General features: G+C 42.3%; 1 protein-coding gene and 1 non-coding gene across 2 annotated transcripts in view; one reads left to right on the top strand and one right to left on the bottom strand.

The window, feature by feature from the left end:
* Positions 1–3,987: 3,987 nt before the first annotated feature.
* The window catches only part of LOC126293487 (carbonic anhydrase), a 150,063-nt gene continuing 138,989 nt past the window's right edge, over positions 3,988–15,061 (top strand). The window contains exon 1 of the mRNA XM_049986740.1: positions 3,988–4,180. The gene's annotated coding sequence lies outside the window, so the exon portion shown is untranslated. The remainder of the gene's footprint in view (positions 4,181–15,061) is intronic.
* Trnat-ugu (transfer RNA threonine (anticodon UGU)) lies at positions 11,655–11,729 on the bottom strand. The gene has a single exon. It is a non-coding gene; the product is annotated as a tRNA-Thr (tRNA).

Raw genomic sequence — 15,061 nt, 5'->3', positions numbered from 1 at the left:
TATAATTTACAGTCAGATACTAAACTTTAAACTAAACAAGATATTAAAAATCTGATTACACCATCAGAAACATCGTGCAAATAATAGTAATGAACAGGTTTCTTTTTGTGTTATCATGATTAATCTGGCTACTACTAATTTCTATACAAACTGTGACTTTTCTGACATCAAGGTTTCACAAAGTCCGCCATCTTTGTCCCTCCAGGCGTACGAGTCTCTTTCATCAACCCAGCGTCACCATGAATTGCTAGTCACTTGCTCACTAAGATTATTTCCAGGGCGCTACAACTCGCCCGTTACCTCACAACCAGCTATCAATTTGGATGTGTACCAAGCATATAAAAGCATATCTCGAAAGATAGGTGTGGACAAGTGGTTATGGACCATCGCATAAATTTTGATAGGATCCACGCTGTCTCGTAGTTCTTTGCGCTGGCTGTGGTGCTGCGTGATTTTGAGCCAGAAAACGTTGTCAAAGATGGCATGAGTTTCATGGTGCAGGTCGGCTGAGCATCTCTTTTTACGAAAGTACTATCTGGTGTGTTATGCATCACGATAAAAATAACTGTCAATGCATTATATGTCCTTACTGGTAAATGATTATTTATCACACCTCCCGAAATTACACTTAAAAACAAAAAGAAAAATGGTGTTCCCATTATCACAACATTTCATATACATTGAAAAAAAAAGAAATTCAAATGAGAAAATAAAGCCAACACGGAGCACCAGTTTGGTAGCGTAGTGCCTTGACCGCTTTTTTTTACACACAACCCCCTTTTTTTGTAAATTGTTATTTTTTGATGCTACCCATTTCATTTAATTATGAAAAATAGTGGAGAGTAGAGTTGTCAGTTCTGAGCTGGTGGAGACAGGGTGGGGGGAGGTCGAAACCCGAGGCCTGGCCACGATGCCTCCCTCCCCCTTCCCATTCCTTAATCACTCCCCTCTATTTTTTTTACCGGGAACAGGGAAAGTAAACAAAATATCTTTATTTGTACTAGCATAAATACAACGGCCATGCAATCCTTCCGGCGTAATCAACACGAGACATTACACTCGAACAAGGCGAGCAAAAGTCCTTATTAAGGTGGTGTCGTAAAAAAATAATAACGATAATACTGAAGTAAGCTAAGAGGTGTGAGGCAGTAGACAAAAAGGGAAGAAGGTGCAGGTGTGTGATAAGACTCGCAGGCAACTGCCTGGTTGACCACCGACCTCGCTGTGCTACACGGAATGAATGACGCATACCCGAAGTACAGCATGAAAACAAGAAAACATTAATAGCCGTAACATTTTTAACTCTCCGCTTTATATTAATAAAAATATTGATTTTGTAAATAAAAACCGCCTTTTCTTGTTGCACTGTATTTTATTTCTCTCAGACGCGTTTCGCTGTATTCACTTTACGACATCGTCTGTGGGGATAGTTCTTCTCGTTTTTGTTTGGCATCTGCTTTTCCTCTCAGCTGGTCGCATGCTGTAGGTCGCATTACAGCTCTGTGTACGAAATATAAGCGACCTCCAGCAAGTGACTAGGTGCGAGGACACGCAGATGCCAATCAAAAACGCCAAGAATTATCCTCACTGGCGATGTCTTCAAGTGAAAAAGGCACAACGAGTCTGGGAGAGATAAAATACAGTGCACCAAGAAAAGGCGGTTTTTATTTACAAAACAAATTTTTCGTTCCTTGCTGCGGAGGACAACCACGCAAATATACTGGTTATATTAATAATGATGTGTGTTTTCAAACGATCTTTCGATGTATAGCATTGAAAATACCATTTTTCGTCATCAATTTTGACCTCGGTTGTTGTTGTTGTTGCCTTCAGTTCAAAGACTGGTTCGATGAAGTTCTCCATCCTACTCTATCCTGTGCAAGCTTCTTCATCTCCGAGTAACTACTGCAACTTACATGCTCCTGAATCCGTTTAGTGTACTCGTGCCTTGGTCTTCCTCTACGATTTTTACCCTCTGCTCTTCCCTCCAATACTAAATTCGTGATCCTTTGATGCCTCAGAAGATCTGCTACCAACCGACCCCTTTTTCTAGTCAGATTGTATCTCAGATTCCTCTTCTCCCCAATTCTATTCAGTACCTCCTCATTAGTTACGTCATCTACCCATCTAATCTTCAGCATTCTTCTGTAGCACCACATTTCGAAAGCATATATTCCCTTCTTCTCTACACTATTTATCGTCCATGTTTCACTTCCATACATGGCTACACTCCATACAAATACTTTCAGAAAAGACCTCCTGACAGTTAAAATACACACGATGTTGACAAATTTCTGTTCTTCAAAAACCCTTGTGTTGCCATCTCCACTCTTAGGTGGACTTATACCACCACCATTACTGCAAGGTTACGTTGCAGTGTGAGTTGTTAAAGTATTCAGTTTAAAGTACTGGTGTGTTACAGTAAAAAAATAAAAAATAAAAAAATTGTTTTTCTGCCTCTGAATAATTGTAACTTGATATTTAAAGGGCGCTTTCTGATTGTAATTTTAAATCTGTTTTTGAAAAGGCTTTTCGGAAATAAATTCACATTTGTTAAAGGTAATTTTATTTTCCATCAGTTACTTCCTGGCAACTACTTCCACGCTCACCTAGTGTGATTAAATGTGTTAATGTTTTTGGTGAATCGCCAGTAAACGAAGTAAATTCTTTAAGAAAAGATTTTGAAAGTAAAATTACGGTTCAGGGAGTGTCTATCAAAAAGCCGAACCACAGGTCTCTATATTTTGAATACGGAACGTGCTTGAAAAAATTGATCAAAACTGGAATGAGATTTTCACTCTGCATCAGAGTGTGGTTCAAATGGTTCTGAGCACTATGGGGCTTAACATCTATGGTCATCAGTCCCCTAGAACTTAGAACTACTTAAACGTAACTAACCTAAGGACATCACACAACACCCAGTCATCACGAGGCAGAGGAAATCCCTGACCCAGCCGGGAATCGAACCCGGGAACCCGGGCGCGAGGAGCGAGAACGCTACCGCACGACCACGAGCTGCGTACCAGCGGAGTGTGCGCTGATATGAAACTTCCTGGCAGATTAAAATTGTGTGCCCGACCGAGACTCGAACTCGGGGCACCTTTGCCTTTCGCGGGCAAGTGCTCTACATAATCATTTTGTACGCTTTAGTTCGTTGCATCTGCGCCGGGCGGACGTCGTAAGGCATCCGTTTAAGTTCGTTGTTGATCGTTTAACTCAGCTTTTTTTTTATTAGAGAGGTCAGCCAACCCTCTGACCGGAGACGCTGAGCTACTGTGTCGGCTGACTGTCTGAGCTACCGTAGCACGACTCACGCCCGGTACTCACAGCCTTACTTCTGCCAGTACCTCGTCTCCTACCTTCCAAACTTTACAGAAGCTCTCTTGCGAACCTTGCAGAACTAGCACTCCTGAAAGAAAGGATACTGCGGAGACATGGCTTAGCCACAGCCTGGGAGATGTTTCCAGAATGAGATTTTCACTCTGCAGCGGAGTGTGCGCTGATATGAAACTTCCAGGAAGATTAAAACTGTGTGCCGGGCCGAGACTCGAACTCGAGACCTTTGCGTTTTGCGGGCAAGTGCTCTACCATCTGAGCTACCCAAGCACAACGCACGCCCGGTACTCACAGCTTTACTTCTGCCAGTACCTCGTCTCCTACCTTCCAAGAGATACTGGCATAAGTAAAGCTGTGAGGACCGGGCGTGCGTCGTGCTTTGGTAGCTCTGATGGTAGAGCATTTGCCCGCGAAAGGCAAAGGTCGCGAGTTCGAGTCTCGGTCAGGCACACAATTTTAATCTGCCAGGAAGTTTGATCAAAACTGGTGATCCACATATCAGACGCTCCCCTTGTGAGAGAGGATCGCTCATCGTGTCGAGACGACGAGCGGTGCTGAGTGATGAAAAGGTTGCGGAGAGTGACGCAAGACCGGGAGGCGCGCACAGGTAGCCGAAGAGCGATAGAACGGAGAGGGGGTACCGCTACACACGCGTGGGTGTCAGCTGAGTCCCCACCCCGTCCCCCGCCCCTGGGTAACCCGAGCCGGCGGCGCGCGGTCCACGTCACTCGCCCACCGAGGACACGGGCGGCCCCCGTCACCTGCCGGGAGCCGGAGAGCACCAGTCGCCCGCAGACCGCCCGCGCCGCCGGAAGCACGCTCCGCCACTTACTGCAGCGCGCAGGTACTGTACCGTAGCCTACACACGGAGGTAGAATAAGGGGAGACGGCGCTACAGACACGCTGTAAGTTGTTTTGAAGCCAGTGGGCGTGGCCTGCCGCCATGTTGGATCCCCCAAAATATTAGCAGACGAGTGTTTAACAATTCCTTCTTGTTCGTTATTTCTGTCTTGTGCACGCGATATTTATTTTATGTAGTAAATGTCACACTGTTTTAGTGAACAACACAGCATAAGGAACGCAACTTCAGACGTTTTTTCTGGTCTTAAATGCGTATTCGATACAGTAATACGACACGAAAATATGACGCTTCTGGCCCCAGTATTATAATTCCTCTTTGTTTATACACTTCGAATAACCGAGAAGACAAGTATGAGCTACGAAAAGCATGCTTTCGTAATCCATTTCTATTCACTTTCATTCTGTTTGTGTCGATAGTTTTAAAGCCACACACTCTGTTGTCACGCCACGAGTGGCCTACCGGGGCATCCGACCGCCGTGTCATCCTCAATTGAGGGTGCGGATAGGAGGGCCATGTGGTCTCCCGGTCTCCCGGTCGTTATGATGGTTTTCTGTGACCGGAGTCGCTACTATTCGGTCGAGTAGCTCCTCAATTGGCACCACGAAGCTGAGTGCACCCCGAAAAATGGCAACAGCGCATGGCGGCGTGAATGGTCACCCATCCGAGTTCCGACCACGCCCGACAGCGCTTAACTTCGGTGATCTCACGGGAATCGGTGTATCCACTGAGGTGCCGGCACGGTAGCTCAGCGTGTTCGGTCAGAGAGTTGGGTGCCCTCTGTAATAAAAAAACTGAGTGAATGGATAAATAACGAACTTCAATGGGCGTCAGGCGACGTCCGTCACGAACAATTGAAACGAACAATAACGAACAAAATGAGTTTAAAAAAAAAAAAAAAGAGGCAAGACCGTTGCCTAATTGATAAAGCCAGAACTCCAAAATCAGTGACTGATAGTTTAGAGGCACCGATTTGTATTCGTTGCATTTTCAAGTCAAATGAAATTTTTTAATGAAATTACAATGAAATGAAAACACCCTTAGCTGCTTGCAGGCGTTGACATACGTCAACGGGAACAGATGAAAATGTGTACCCCGACCGGGACTCGAACCCGGGATTTCCTGCCTACATCGAGTATAATGGGAGGGGGCACTACGAATGTAGTGCGGGCCAATACGTTGACAATGTGGGTTTCGCAGGAGGCGTACCAGAAATAAATCCCTGCAGTCGCGCTGTCCTCTGTAGCTCACGTGGATAGAGCGTCTGCCATGTAAGTCCCGTCGACGTATGTCAACGAATGTAAGCAGCTAAGGGTGTTCATTTCATTGTAATTTCATTATAACGAGCTGCATGGTCATCGATGGTATCTGTTCTTTCGGACGCTTTCCGTCAAGTACTACAAACTGTGACCTCTCTGACAGGAAGTCATGAATCCAGTCACATAACTGAAACGATATCCCATACGCACGCAAGTCCACTACAAGCCGCTTGTGTGGTGCAGTGTAAAAACACTTTCGGAAATCTAGAATTACAGAATCAATTAGAAATCCCTTATGAATAGCATTCATCACTTCATGTGAATAAAGAGTTACTTGTGTTTCACAAGAACGATGTTTTCTAAACCCATGTTGACAGTGTGTCAATAGCTCGTTCTCTTGGAGGTAATCCATAATGTTCGAACGCAATATATGTTCCAACATTCTGCTACATATCGACGTTAATGAAATAGGCCAGTAATTTAGTGGATTATTCCTACTACCTTTCTTGAATATTGGCGTGACCTGTGCGTGCAACTTTCTCTTTGGGTAAGGTTGTATATCCTTACCAGATAGGATTAAAGGAGTACATCGAAAAAGTTCAAAGAAGAGCAGCAAGTTTAGTATTATCGAGAAATAGTGGAGAGGGTGTTACGCACATGATACAGGCTTTCGTTCAAAATGGCTCAAGTGGCTCTGAGCACTATGGGACTTAACTGCTGAGGTCATCAGTCCCCTAGAACTTAGAACTACTTAAACCTAGCTAACCTAAGGACATCACACATCCCGAGGCAGGATTCGAACCTGCGACCGTAGCGGTCTCGCGGTTCCAGACTGTAGCGCCTAGAACCGCTCGGCCACCACGGACGGCTACAGGATTTGGGGTGGATATCATTAAACCATTGCGGCTGATTGTTCTCAAGAAATGCCAGTCAAGAACTTTCTCCTCCGAATGAGAAAATATTTTGTTGACGCCGACGTACATAGGGCGAAACGATCATCCTAATAAAATAAGGGAAATCGGAGCTCGCACGGGAAGTCATCGTTGTTCGTTTATTTGGCACGCTGTACGAGACTAGAATAATAGAGAATTATTGTGAAGGTCGTTCATTGAACCCTCTGCGAGCGAGTTCAATGTGATTTGCAGAGTTTCCATGTAGATGTAGATGTAGATCCTACACCGCGCAGCAGTACTTTAAAAGAGGACGGACAAGCGTAGCGTAGGCAGTCTCTTTAGTTGACCTGTTGCGTCTCGTAATTGGACTCCTAATAAATTATACTGCGCCGCCAACTAAAGTAAGGTTTTGGAAGTCCAGTTTCTGTAACCATAGAGTGTTTCAGCCAAATATGAACCCAATTATAACAATTTTAATTACGGTTTTCTAGATTGTGTATTGCGGGATCGCTGAATTCATTCTAAGTGGTCAAAATAGATCATTCTCAATTCCCCAAATGCATTTTACCAAACACGAAGCTCGTTTTTCATGTTAAGATAATTTAAAAGTACATGTCTGAAAGAAGAAGCTTTTCTTTCATGCCAAGTTTTCTTCGCATTACGCTGCCTACCACCAGAATGTGGTTTTTAATGTCCTCTGAGCCATATATTTCTCCTATTTCGGTCAATGTTTGCCCTAAATTTAGAAAGCCTATATAGTGCTAAATGGCCTCAAGTCTAAACAAACATTTCCACACACTTGTCAGCCACTATGTCTATGTATTCTTAAACAAAAATAAGGTGACGAAACTGCTGATCAAACTTACAAACATTCCGTAATATACTCGCGGTTCCCGAATGAGCGTTTAGTAACTTTTTACACAATCTGAATTGTGAGACACATACCGATTTATTTTAAGCTGTCTGATAGACACACTAAAACTTTTCCGATACCGGACCGGGGCTTTGTTTCGTGACTCGTGTATATCCCGTCAATTCATAATTTCTCTTCACTCTCCTTTAGATTAGATTAGTACTTGTTCCATAGATCATGAATACGACACATCGTAATGATGTGGAACGTGTCAGGTTAATAAAAGGTGTCTACACAAGATATTACATTACACAAAATATTACATGACACTCAATATTTTTTTGTGGGGGTTGGGAAATTACCCACTTACTATATCCAAAAATTCATCTAATGAGTAGAAAGAGTTGCCATTAATAAATTCTTTTAATTTCCTTTTAAATGCTATATGGCTATCTGTCAGGCTATTTATGCTATTTGATAAGTGACCAAAGACTTTTGTGGCAGCATAATTTACCCCCTTCTGAGCCAAAGTCAGATTTAACCTTAAGTAATGAAGATCATCCTTTCTCCTAGTGTTTAGCCATGTACACTGCTATTACTTTTGAATTCGTTCGGATTGTTAATAACAAATTTCATAATTGAATATATATATTGTGAGGCTACAGTGAAGATTTATAGCTCTTTAAATAAGTGTCTGCAGGATGATCTTGGATGAGCTCCAGCGATTATTCTGATTACACGCTTTTGTGCAATGAACACTCTTTTACTCAATGATGAGTTACCCCAGAATATGATGCCATACGAAAGCAGAGAATTAAAATAAGCGTGGTAAGCTAATTTACTCAGATGTATATCGCCAAAATTTGCAATGACCCTAGCATAAGTAGCTGAACTCAAACGTTTCCGCAGATTCTCAGTGTGTTTTTTCCAGTTCAACCCCTCATCAGTGCATACACCTAGAAATTTTGACTATTCTACTGATATCTGATCGAAGTCTATATTTATTAATGGGGTCATTCAATTTACTGTGAAGAACTGTATATACTGTGTTTTGTCAAAGTTTAATGAGAGCCCATTTGCAGAGAACCATTTAATGATTTTCTGAAAAACATCGTTTACAATTTTACCAGTTAATTCTTGTCTGTTGTGTGTGATAGCTATACTTGTATCATCGGCAAAAAGTACCAGCTTTGCATCTTCGTGAATATAGAATGGCAAATCATTAATAAATATTATAAACAGCAGAGGACCCAAGACCGAACCTTGCGGCACCCCATTCTTGATTGTTCCCCAGTTTGAGAAATCACCAGTCTTTTGCATATTATGTGAACTGTTTATTTCAACTTTCTGCACTCCTACAGTTAGGTATGATTTACACCATTTGGGCACTGTCCCATGCATACCACAGTACTTAAGCTTATCTAGAAGTATTCCATGATTTACACAATCAAAAGCCTTTGATAGATCACAAAAATCCCAACGGGTGACTTCCGGTTACTCAGAGCATTTAATATTTCATTAGTGAAAGTATATATAGCATTTTCCGTTGAAAAACTCTTCTGTAAACCAAACTGACATTTTGTTAAAACTTTATTTATACAAAGGCGTGAAGCTACTCTACAATACATTACTTTTTCAAGAATTTTGGATAAGGCAGTCAGAGTTTGGTTTGTTCATTTTGCTGCTCTCACCCTTAAGATAACTTAGCTGTAGTGAAACTCCACACGCTAGCATGTACGTTGCTATTCTGCAATCGCTCTGGACTGACAACGCAACATGTTGTCAGGTGCAGGAGGTCATGTGAAGCTAGCCAAGCTTGCGGAAACCCAAGCTGGCCTGCTTTGACTATTGCGCTTCAGTAACTTGTCCTCTTCTGTCTCCGATGCGGCAGGTTGAGCTGCTATAACGGTTGCGGTGCTGGTAGGGGCAGGCGGGCTGGAAGGAGAATTCGTGCACCTCTGGTTTCAACATGCATGTTATCTCTGCATCTGTAATCTACAAGCCACTGTGAAGTGGTTGCGGCTCGGGGCTGGGAAGTTAGGTGAAGAGATAGCGGCAAAGAAAAATATACCATTATTTACACACGCCTATCTTAGTAGTTCAAATTATCAATTTATAAGTGAAGAGGTAACAGCTAAGGACAATATACCATTATTTACACACGCTTATCTTAGCAAATAAAATTATCAATTTCATATATACACCAAAGCAGTCCTTCGGTCCGTTAAGACTGCAAACTGTAAATCGTCTCTCTCTCTCTCTCTCTCTCTCTCTCTCTCTCTCTCTCTCTTCTTTGGTATTAAAGTGTTTTGATTTTAATGCAAGATGTGGTCTGGATTGTTTGGAAAAAGGAAAATGATATTTAGTACACTGTTGAAGTGTCGTATATTGTGCACGCTCTTAAATGTGGCCTACATACACGCCGACGATATTAAAAGTTGCTACGCAGGCCAAAATATTAGCTAAAATTGGTACACTTTTCCTTCCAATGGTTTAATTATGTTATCCAAACTCGCGGCTAGCTCAAAGATAATCAGAAGTAGCATGTAACTTTGCTGTTATTGCCTGATAAATCAATTGCTGCGAAGAAAGAGGCTATATAGCCGTCTACGTGGCGTAAGGATTTTGTACTCACGATAAATAATTTCATTTATATCACACTGGTTTCAGTTTGATGAAGCACTTACTTGACAGAAATAAATTTAATTGCAAACTCAAAGATATCGTGAAGCAAACCTAACTGCAGTTAAATGGTTCAAATGGCTCTAAGCACTATGCGACTTAACATCTGAGGTCATCAGTCCACTAGACTTAGAACTACTTAAACCTAATTAACCTAAGGACATCACACACATCCATGCCCGAGGCAGGATTCGAAACTGCGACCGTAGCAGCAGCGCGGTTCCGTACGGAAGCGCCTAGAACCGCTCGGCCATAGCGGCCGGCTAACTGCAGTTAAATTTATCTGTGCAATTCCGTACAGATTCTGATAAAACGAACTTTGAAAATATCAATGCTTGAAAATTATTATCAATATTCAAAGTAATTATTATGTTAACTTGAGGGTGAAGCCCAATATTTAATATTTTAATTTGATTCCACATGATGGCCGCCTGTGCGCTTTTATGTCAATAACAAAAAGCCAGATGGGCAGTCTTCTACAAAACTTACTCTAAATAATTATTTTCGCTTAAATATTTCCGCAGCGAGGGAAGGGTTTTCAATAAGAACAGGAGAAATTCACTTTTTAACATATACTGTAACATAAAATACGTACATCAAATACTTAGTGCGTCAGAAAAGCTACGCGGTTTAATTCCTCAACTAGAGAGACAAAAGATGGATTAGATCTTCAAACCAATTCTTTTTTACATTAATGAGACAGGATTTACATGGTTACAAAGAATGTCTTTACATTGAGCAATTATTCTTTGATACTAAAATACATATTTTATTAATGTTTTGAACACAAAAAATATTATAATAGCGAGTTGTAGGTTCTATAATTAACTGTCGTGTAGCTACGGTTTTTATCGACAGAAATACACTCACTTTTGTTCTCTCTTTACGCTTCACATTTACACGTCTGCTATAGATTAGTTATAATTTTTATGGGGCATTCCAGGAGATGTCACAACTTGTCGGAAAGTTCTTCAATGAATGGTTGTGTTTTTATTAACTTGGCTAGAAGTTTCTCCTGAAAGTCTCTGTTCCGAAATTGCATTTCTTGGGTTTGGTTTTACACGTCATATTCTCCAGGCAAGAAAAGCTTCGTTCCATCGAAACTGTAGTAGAAGAGATGGACAGAATAAGTCACAATAATTTATAAGTACCTGCAAAAATGTCATTATTTTGCGGAGGATGTTAAAAACATTCATTTCTTCCCGAATTTCGAAATATGTCGGCTCTTGTTCATCTTTGCTCATAGAAACCTCATGTGTGTTGCTAGTGTGAGACATTCTTGGCGTTTACTTATAAAGCGGGATTGATTTCCGTTAAAATTTCAATCTTTTCCTATCCTCGTTTTATTTTTTAGAATTTTTTAGACCGAGGCAGCGATGGGTACCGTAACAAAAAGGGCCTAATTCTTGAAGGTGATGAGATGAAAAATTCCCTTATTGGCATTAAGCATTTCTAATATACTTCCGGTCCAAATCTTTCCGTCCTTCTCATCGGCATACAGAATGGAGAATTATTTCGTGAAGAATAGGGACTCAAAGAAATTTTGCAAGTTTTCCAGTGTACTAGAAGGAAAATTTGTGTGGCATTCTTCAGTTTTTTTGGTATCGGCAAGGCTAACAAACTAAATTATTTGAAGATGTTCCCGAAGGAACAGATATTATTGATGACCGTCTAGATTCTCTAGAATAAAATGATAGTTAAATCGAAACCTTAGCTGCCGACCGGTGTTGTTGATATACATCAATTGGGGGGGGGGGGGGGGGGCAGGTGAGTGCCCCGACCGGGACTCGAACCCGGGATCTCCTGCTTACATGGCAGGCGCTCTATCCATCTGAGCCACCGAGGGCACAGAGGATAATGCGACTGCAGGGACTTATCCCTATCACGCTTCCCGTGAGACTCACATTCCCAACTTAATGTCCACACACTACATTCGTATCCTCTGTGCCCTCGGTGGCTCAGATGGATAGAGCGTCTGCCATTTCAGCAGGAGATCCCGGGATAGAGCCACGGCAGGGCACACATTTTCGGCTGTCCCCATTGATGTATATCAACAACACCTGTAGCCAGCTAAAGGTTTCAATTTAATTATCACAATCGAGAAATCTCTATCCAGCCCCATCAAAACGTAATCCAAAATTTCGTAATACAGACCTTTATACAGCTTGAAAAAGGTGTCTTTAATAACATACACACTGTATCATAAACAAGATTCATATTTAAAACATACAGCACTAAACTCACTCCACGCACACTATCATCCCTGCCTTACAGTCTACCATCTACATCTACGTGATTATTCTGCTATTCACAATAAAGTGCCTGGCAGAGGGTTCAATGAACCACCTTCATGCTGTCTCTCTACCGTTCCACTCTCGAATGGCACGCGGGAAAAACGAGCACTTAAATTTTTCTGTACGAGCCCTGATTTATCTTATTTTATCGTGATGATCATTTCTCCTTATGTACGTGGGTGCCAACAGAATGTTCTCGCAATCGGAGGAGAAAACTGGTCACTGAAATTTCATGAGAAGATCCCGTCGCAACGAAAATCGACTTTGTTTTAATGATTGCCACTCCAATTCACGTATCATGCCTGTGTCACTATCTCCCCTATTTCACGATAATACAAAAAGAGCTGCCTTTCTTTGTACTTTTTCAATGTCATCCGTCAGTTCCACCTGACACGGATCCCACACCGCACAGCAGTACTCCAGAATAGGACGGACAAGCGTGGTGTAAGCAGTCTCTTTGGTAGACCTGTTGCACCTTCTAGGTATTCTGCCAATGAATCGCAGTCTTTGTTTGCTCTACTCACAATATTATCTATGTGATAGCTCCAATTTAGGTTATTTGTAATTGTAATCCCTAATATTTAGTTGAATTTACAGCCCTCAGGTTTGTGTGACTTACGGCGTAATCATAATTTAGCTGATTTCCTTTAGTATTCATGTGAATGGTTTCACATTTTTCTTTAGTCAGGGTCAATTGCTACTTTTCGCACCATATAGATATCTTATCTAAATCATTTTGCAAGTCGTTTTGATCGTCTGATGACTTTACAAGACGGTAAATGAGAGCATCATCTGCAAAAAATCTACGACGGCTACTCAGATTGTCTCCAATGTCGTTAATGTAGATCAGGAACAATAGAGGGTCTATAACACTTCCTTGGGGAACGCCGGATATTACTTCTGTTTTACTCTACGACTTTCCGTCTATTACTACGGACTGTAACCTATCTGACAGGAAATCACGAATCCAGTCGCACAATTGAGGCGATACTCCGTAGGCACGCAGTTTGGTTAGAAGACGCTTGTGAGTCACTGTGTCGAAAGCCTTCTGGAAATCTAAACGTATGGATTCAATTCGACATCCCTTGTCGATAGCACTGATTACTTCATGAGTATAAAGAGCTAGTTGTGTTTCACAGGAACGATATTTTCTGAATCCGTGCTGACTATGTGTCAATAAATCGTTTCCTTCGAGGTACTTCGTAATGTTCGAATACAGTACATGTTTTAAAACCCTACTGCGTTATTCATATAGGCCTGTAATTCAGCGGATTACTCCTACTTCCCTTTTTGGGTATTGGTGTGTCTTGAGCAATTTTCCAGTCTTTAGGCACGGATCTTTCTGTGAGAGAGTGGTTGCATATAAGTGCTAAATAGGGAGCTATTTTATCATCATACTCTGAGAGGAAACTGACTGGTATACAATCTGGAGCCTTTATTAAGTGATTTAAGCTGCTTTGTTACACCGAGAATATCTGCTTCTATGTTTCTCATTTTGGCAGTTCTTCATTATTGAAATTCAGGTATGTTTACTTCGTCTTCTTTGGTGGAGGAGTTTCAGAAAACCGTGATAATACACTACAGGCCATTAAAATTGCTACACCACGAAGATGACGTGCTACAGACGCGAAAGTTAGTCGACAGGAAGAAGATGCTGTGATATGCAAATGATTAGCTTTTCAGAGCATTCACACAAGATTGGCGCCAGTGGTGACACCTACAACGTGCTGACATGAGGAAAATTTCCAACCGATTTCTCATACACAAACAGCAACTGAACGGCGTTGCCTGGTGAAACGTTGTTGTGATGCCTCGTGTAAGGAGGAGAAATGCGAACCATCACGTTTCCCACTTTGATAAAGGTCGGATTGTAGCCTATCGCGATTGCGGTTTATCGTATCACGACATTGCTGCTCGCGTTGGTCGAGATCCAATGACTGCTAGCAGAGTATGGAATCGGTGGTTTCAGGGTACCGGATCCCAACGGCCTTGTATCACTAGCAGTCGAGATGACAGGCATCTTATCCGCATGGCTGTAACGGATCGTGCAGCCACGTCTCGATCCCTGACTCAACAGATGGGGACGTTTGCAAGACGACTACCATCTGCGCGAACAGTTCGGCGACGTTTGCAGCAGCATGGCCTATCAGCTCGGAGACCATGGCTGCGGTTACACTTGACGCTGCATCACAGACAGGAGCGCCTGCGATGGTGTACTCAACGACGAACCTGGGTGCACGAATGGCAAAACGTCATTTTTTCGGATGAATCCAGGTTTTGTTTACAGCATTACGATGGTCGCATCCGTGTTTGGCGACATCGTGGTGAACGCACATTGGAAGCGTGTATTCGTCATCGCCATACTGTCATATCACCCGGCGTGATGGTATGGGGTGACATTGGTTACACGTCTTGGTCACCTCTTGTTCTCATTGACTGCACATTGAACAGTGGACGTTACATTTCAGATGTGTTACGACCCGTGGCTCTACCATTCATTCGATGACTGCGAAACCCTACATTTCAGCAGGATAATGCACGACCGCATGTTTCTGGTCCTGTACGGGTCATTCTGGACACAGAAAATGTTCGACCTTCTGCCCTGGCCAGCACATTCTCCAACAATTGAAAACGCCTGGTCAATGGTGACCGAGCAACTGCCTCGTCACAATACACCAGTCACTAATCGTGATGAACTGTGGTATCGTGTTGAAGGTGCATGGACAGCTGTACCTGTACACGCCATCCTAGTTCTGTTTGACTCAATGGCCAGAGGTTGTTGTTCTGGGTACTGATTTCTCAGCATCTATGCACCCAAACTGCGTGAAAATGTAATCACATGTCACTTCTAGTATAATATATTTGTCAAATGAATACCCGTTTAT

Source organism: Schistocerca gregaria, chromosome 10 (assembly GCF_023897955.1).
Source record: "Schistocerca gregaria isolate iqSchGreg1 chromosome 10, iqSchGreg1.2, whole genome shotgun sequence".
Lineage (NCBI taxonomy): Eukaryota > Metazoa > Arthropoda > Insecta > Orthoptera > Acrididae > Schistocerca > Schistocerca gregaria.
The sequence above is the reverse complement of the archived record's forward strand: the minus strand, read 5'-3'. Positions and strand labels throughout refer to the sequence as shown.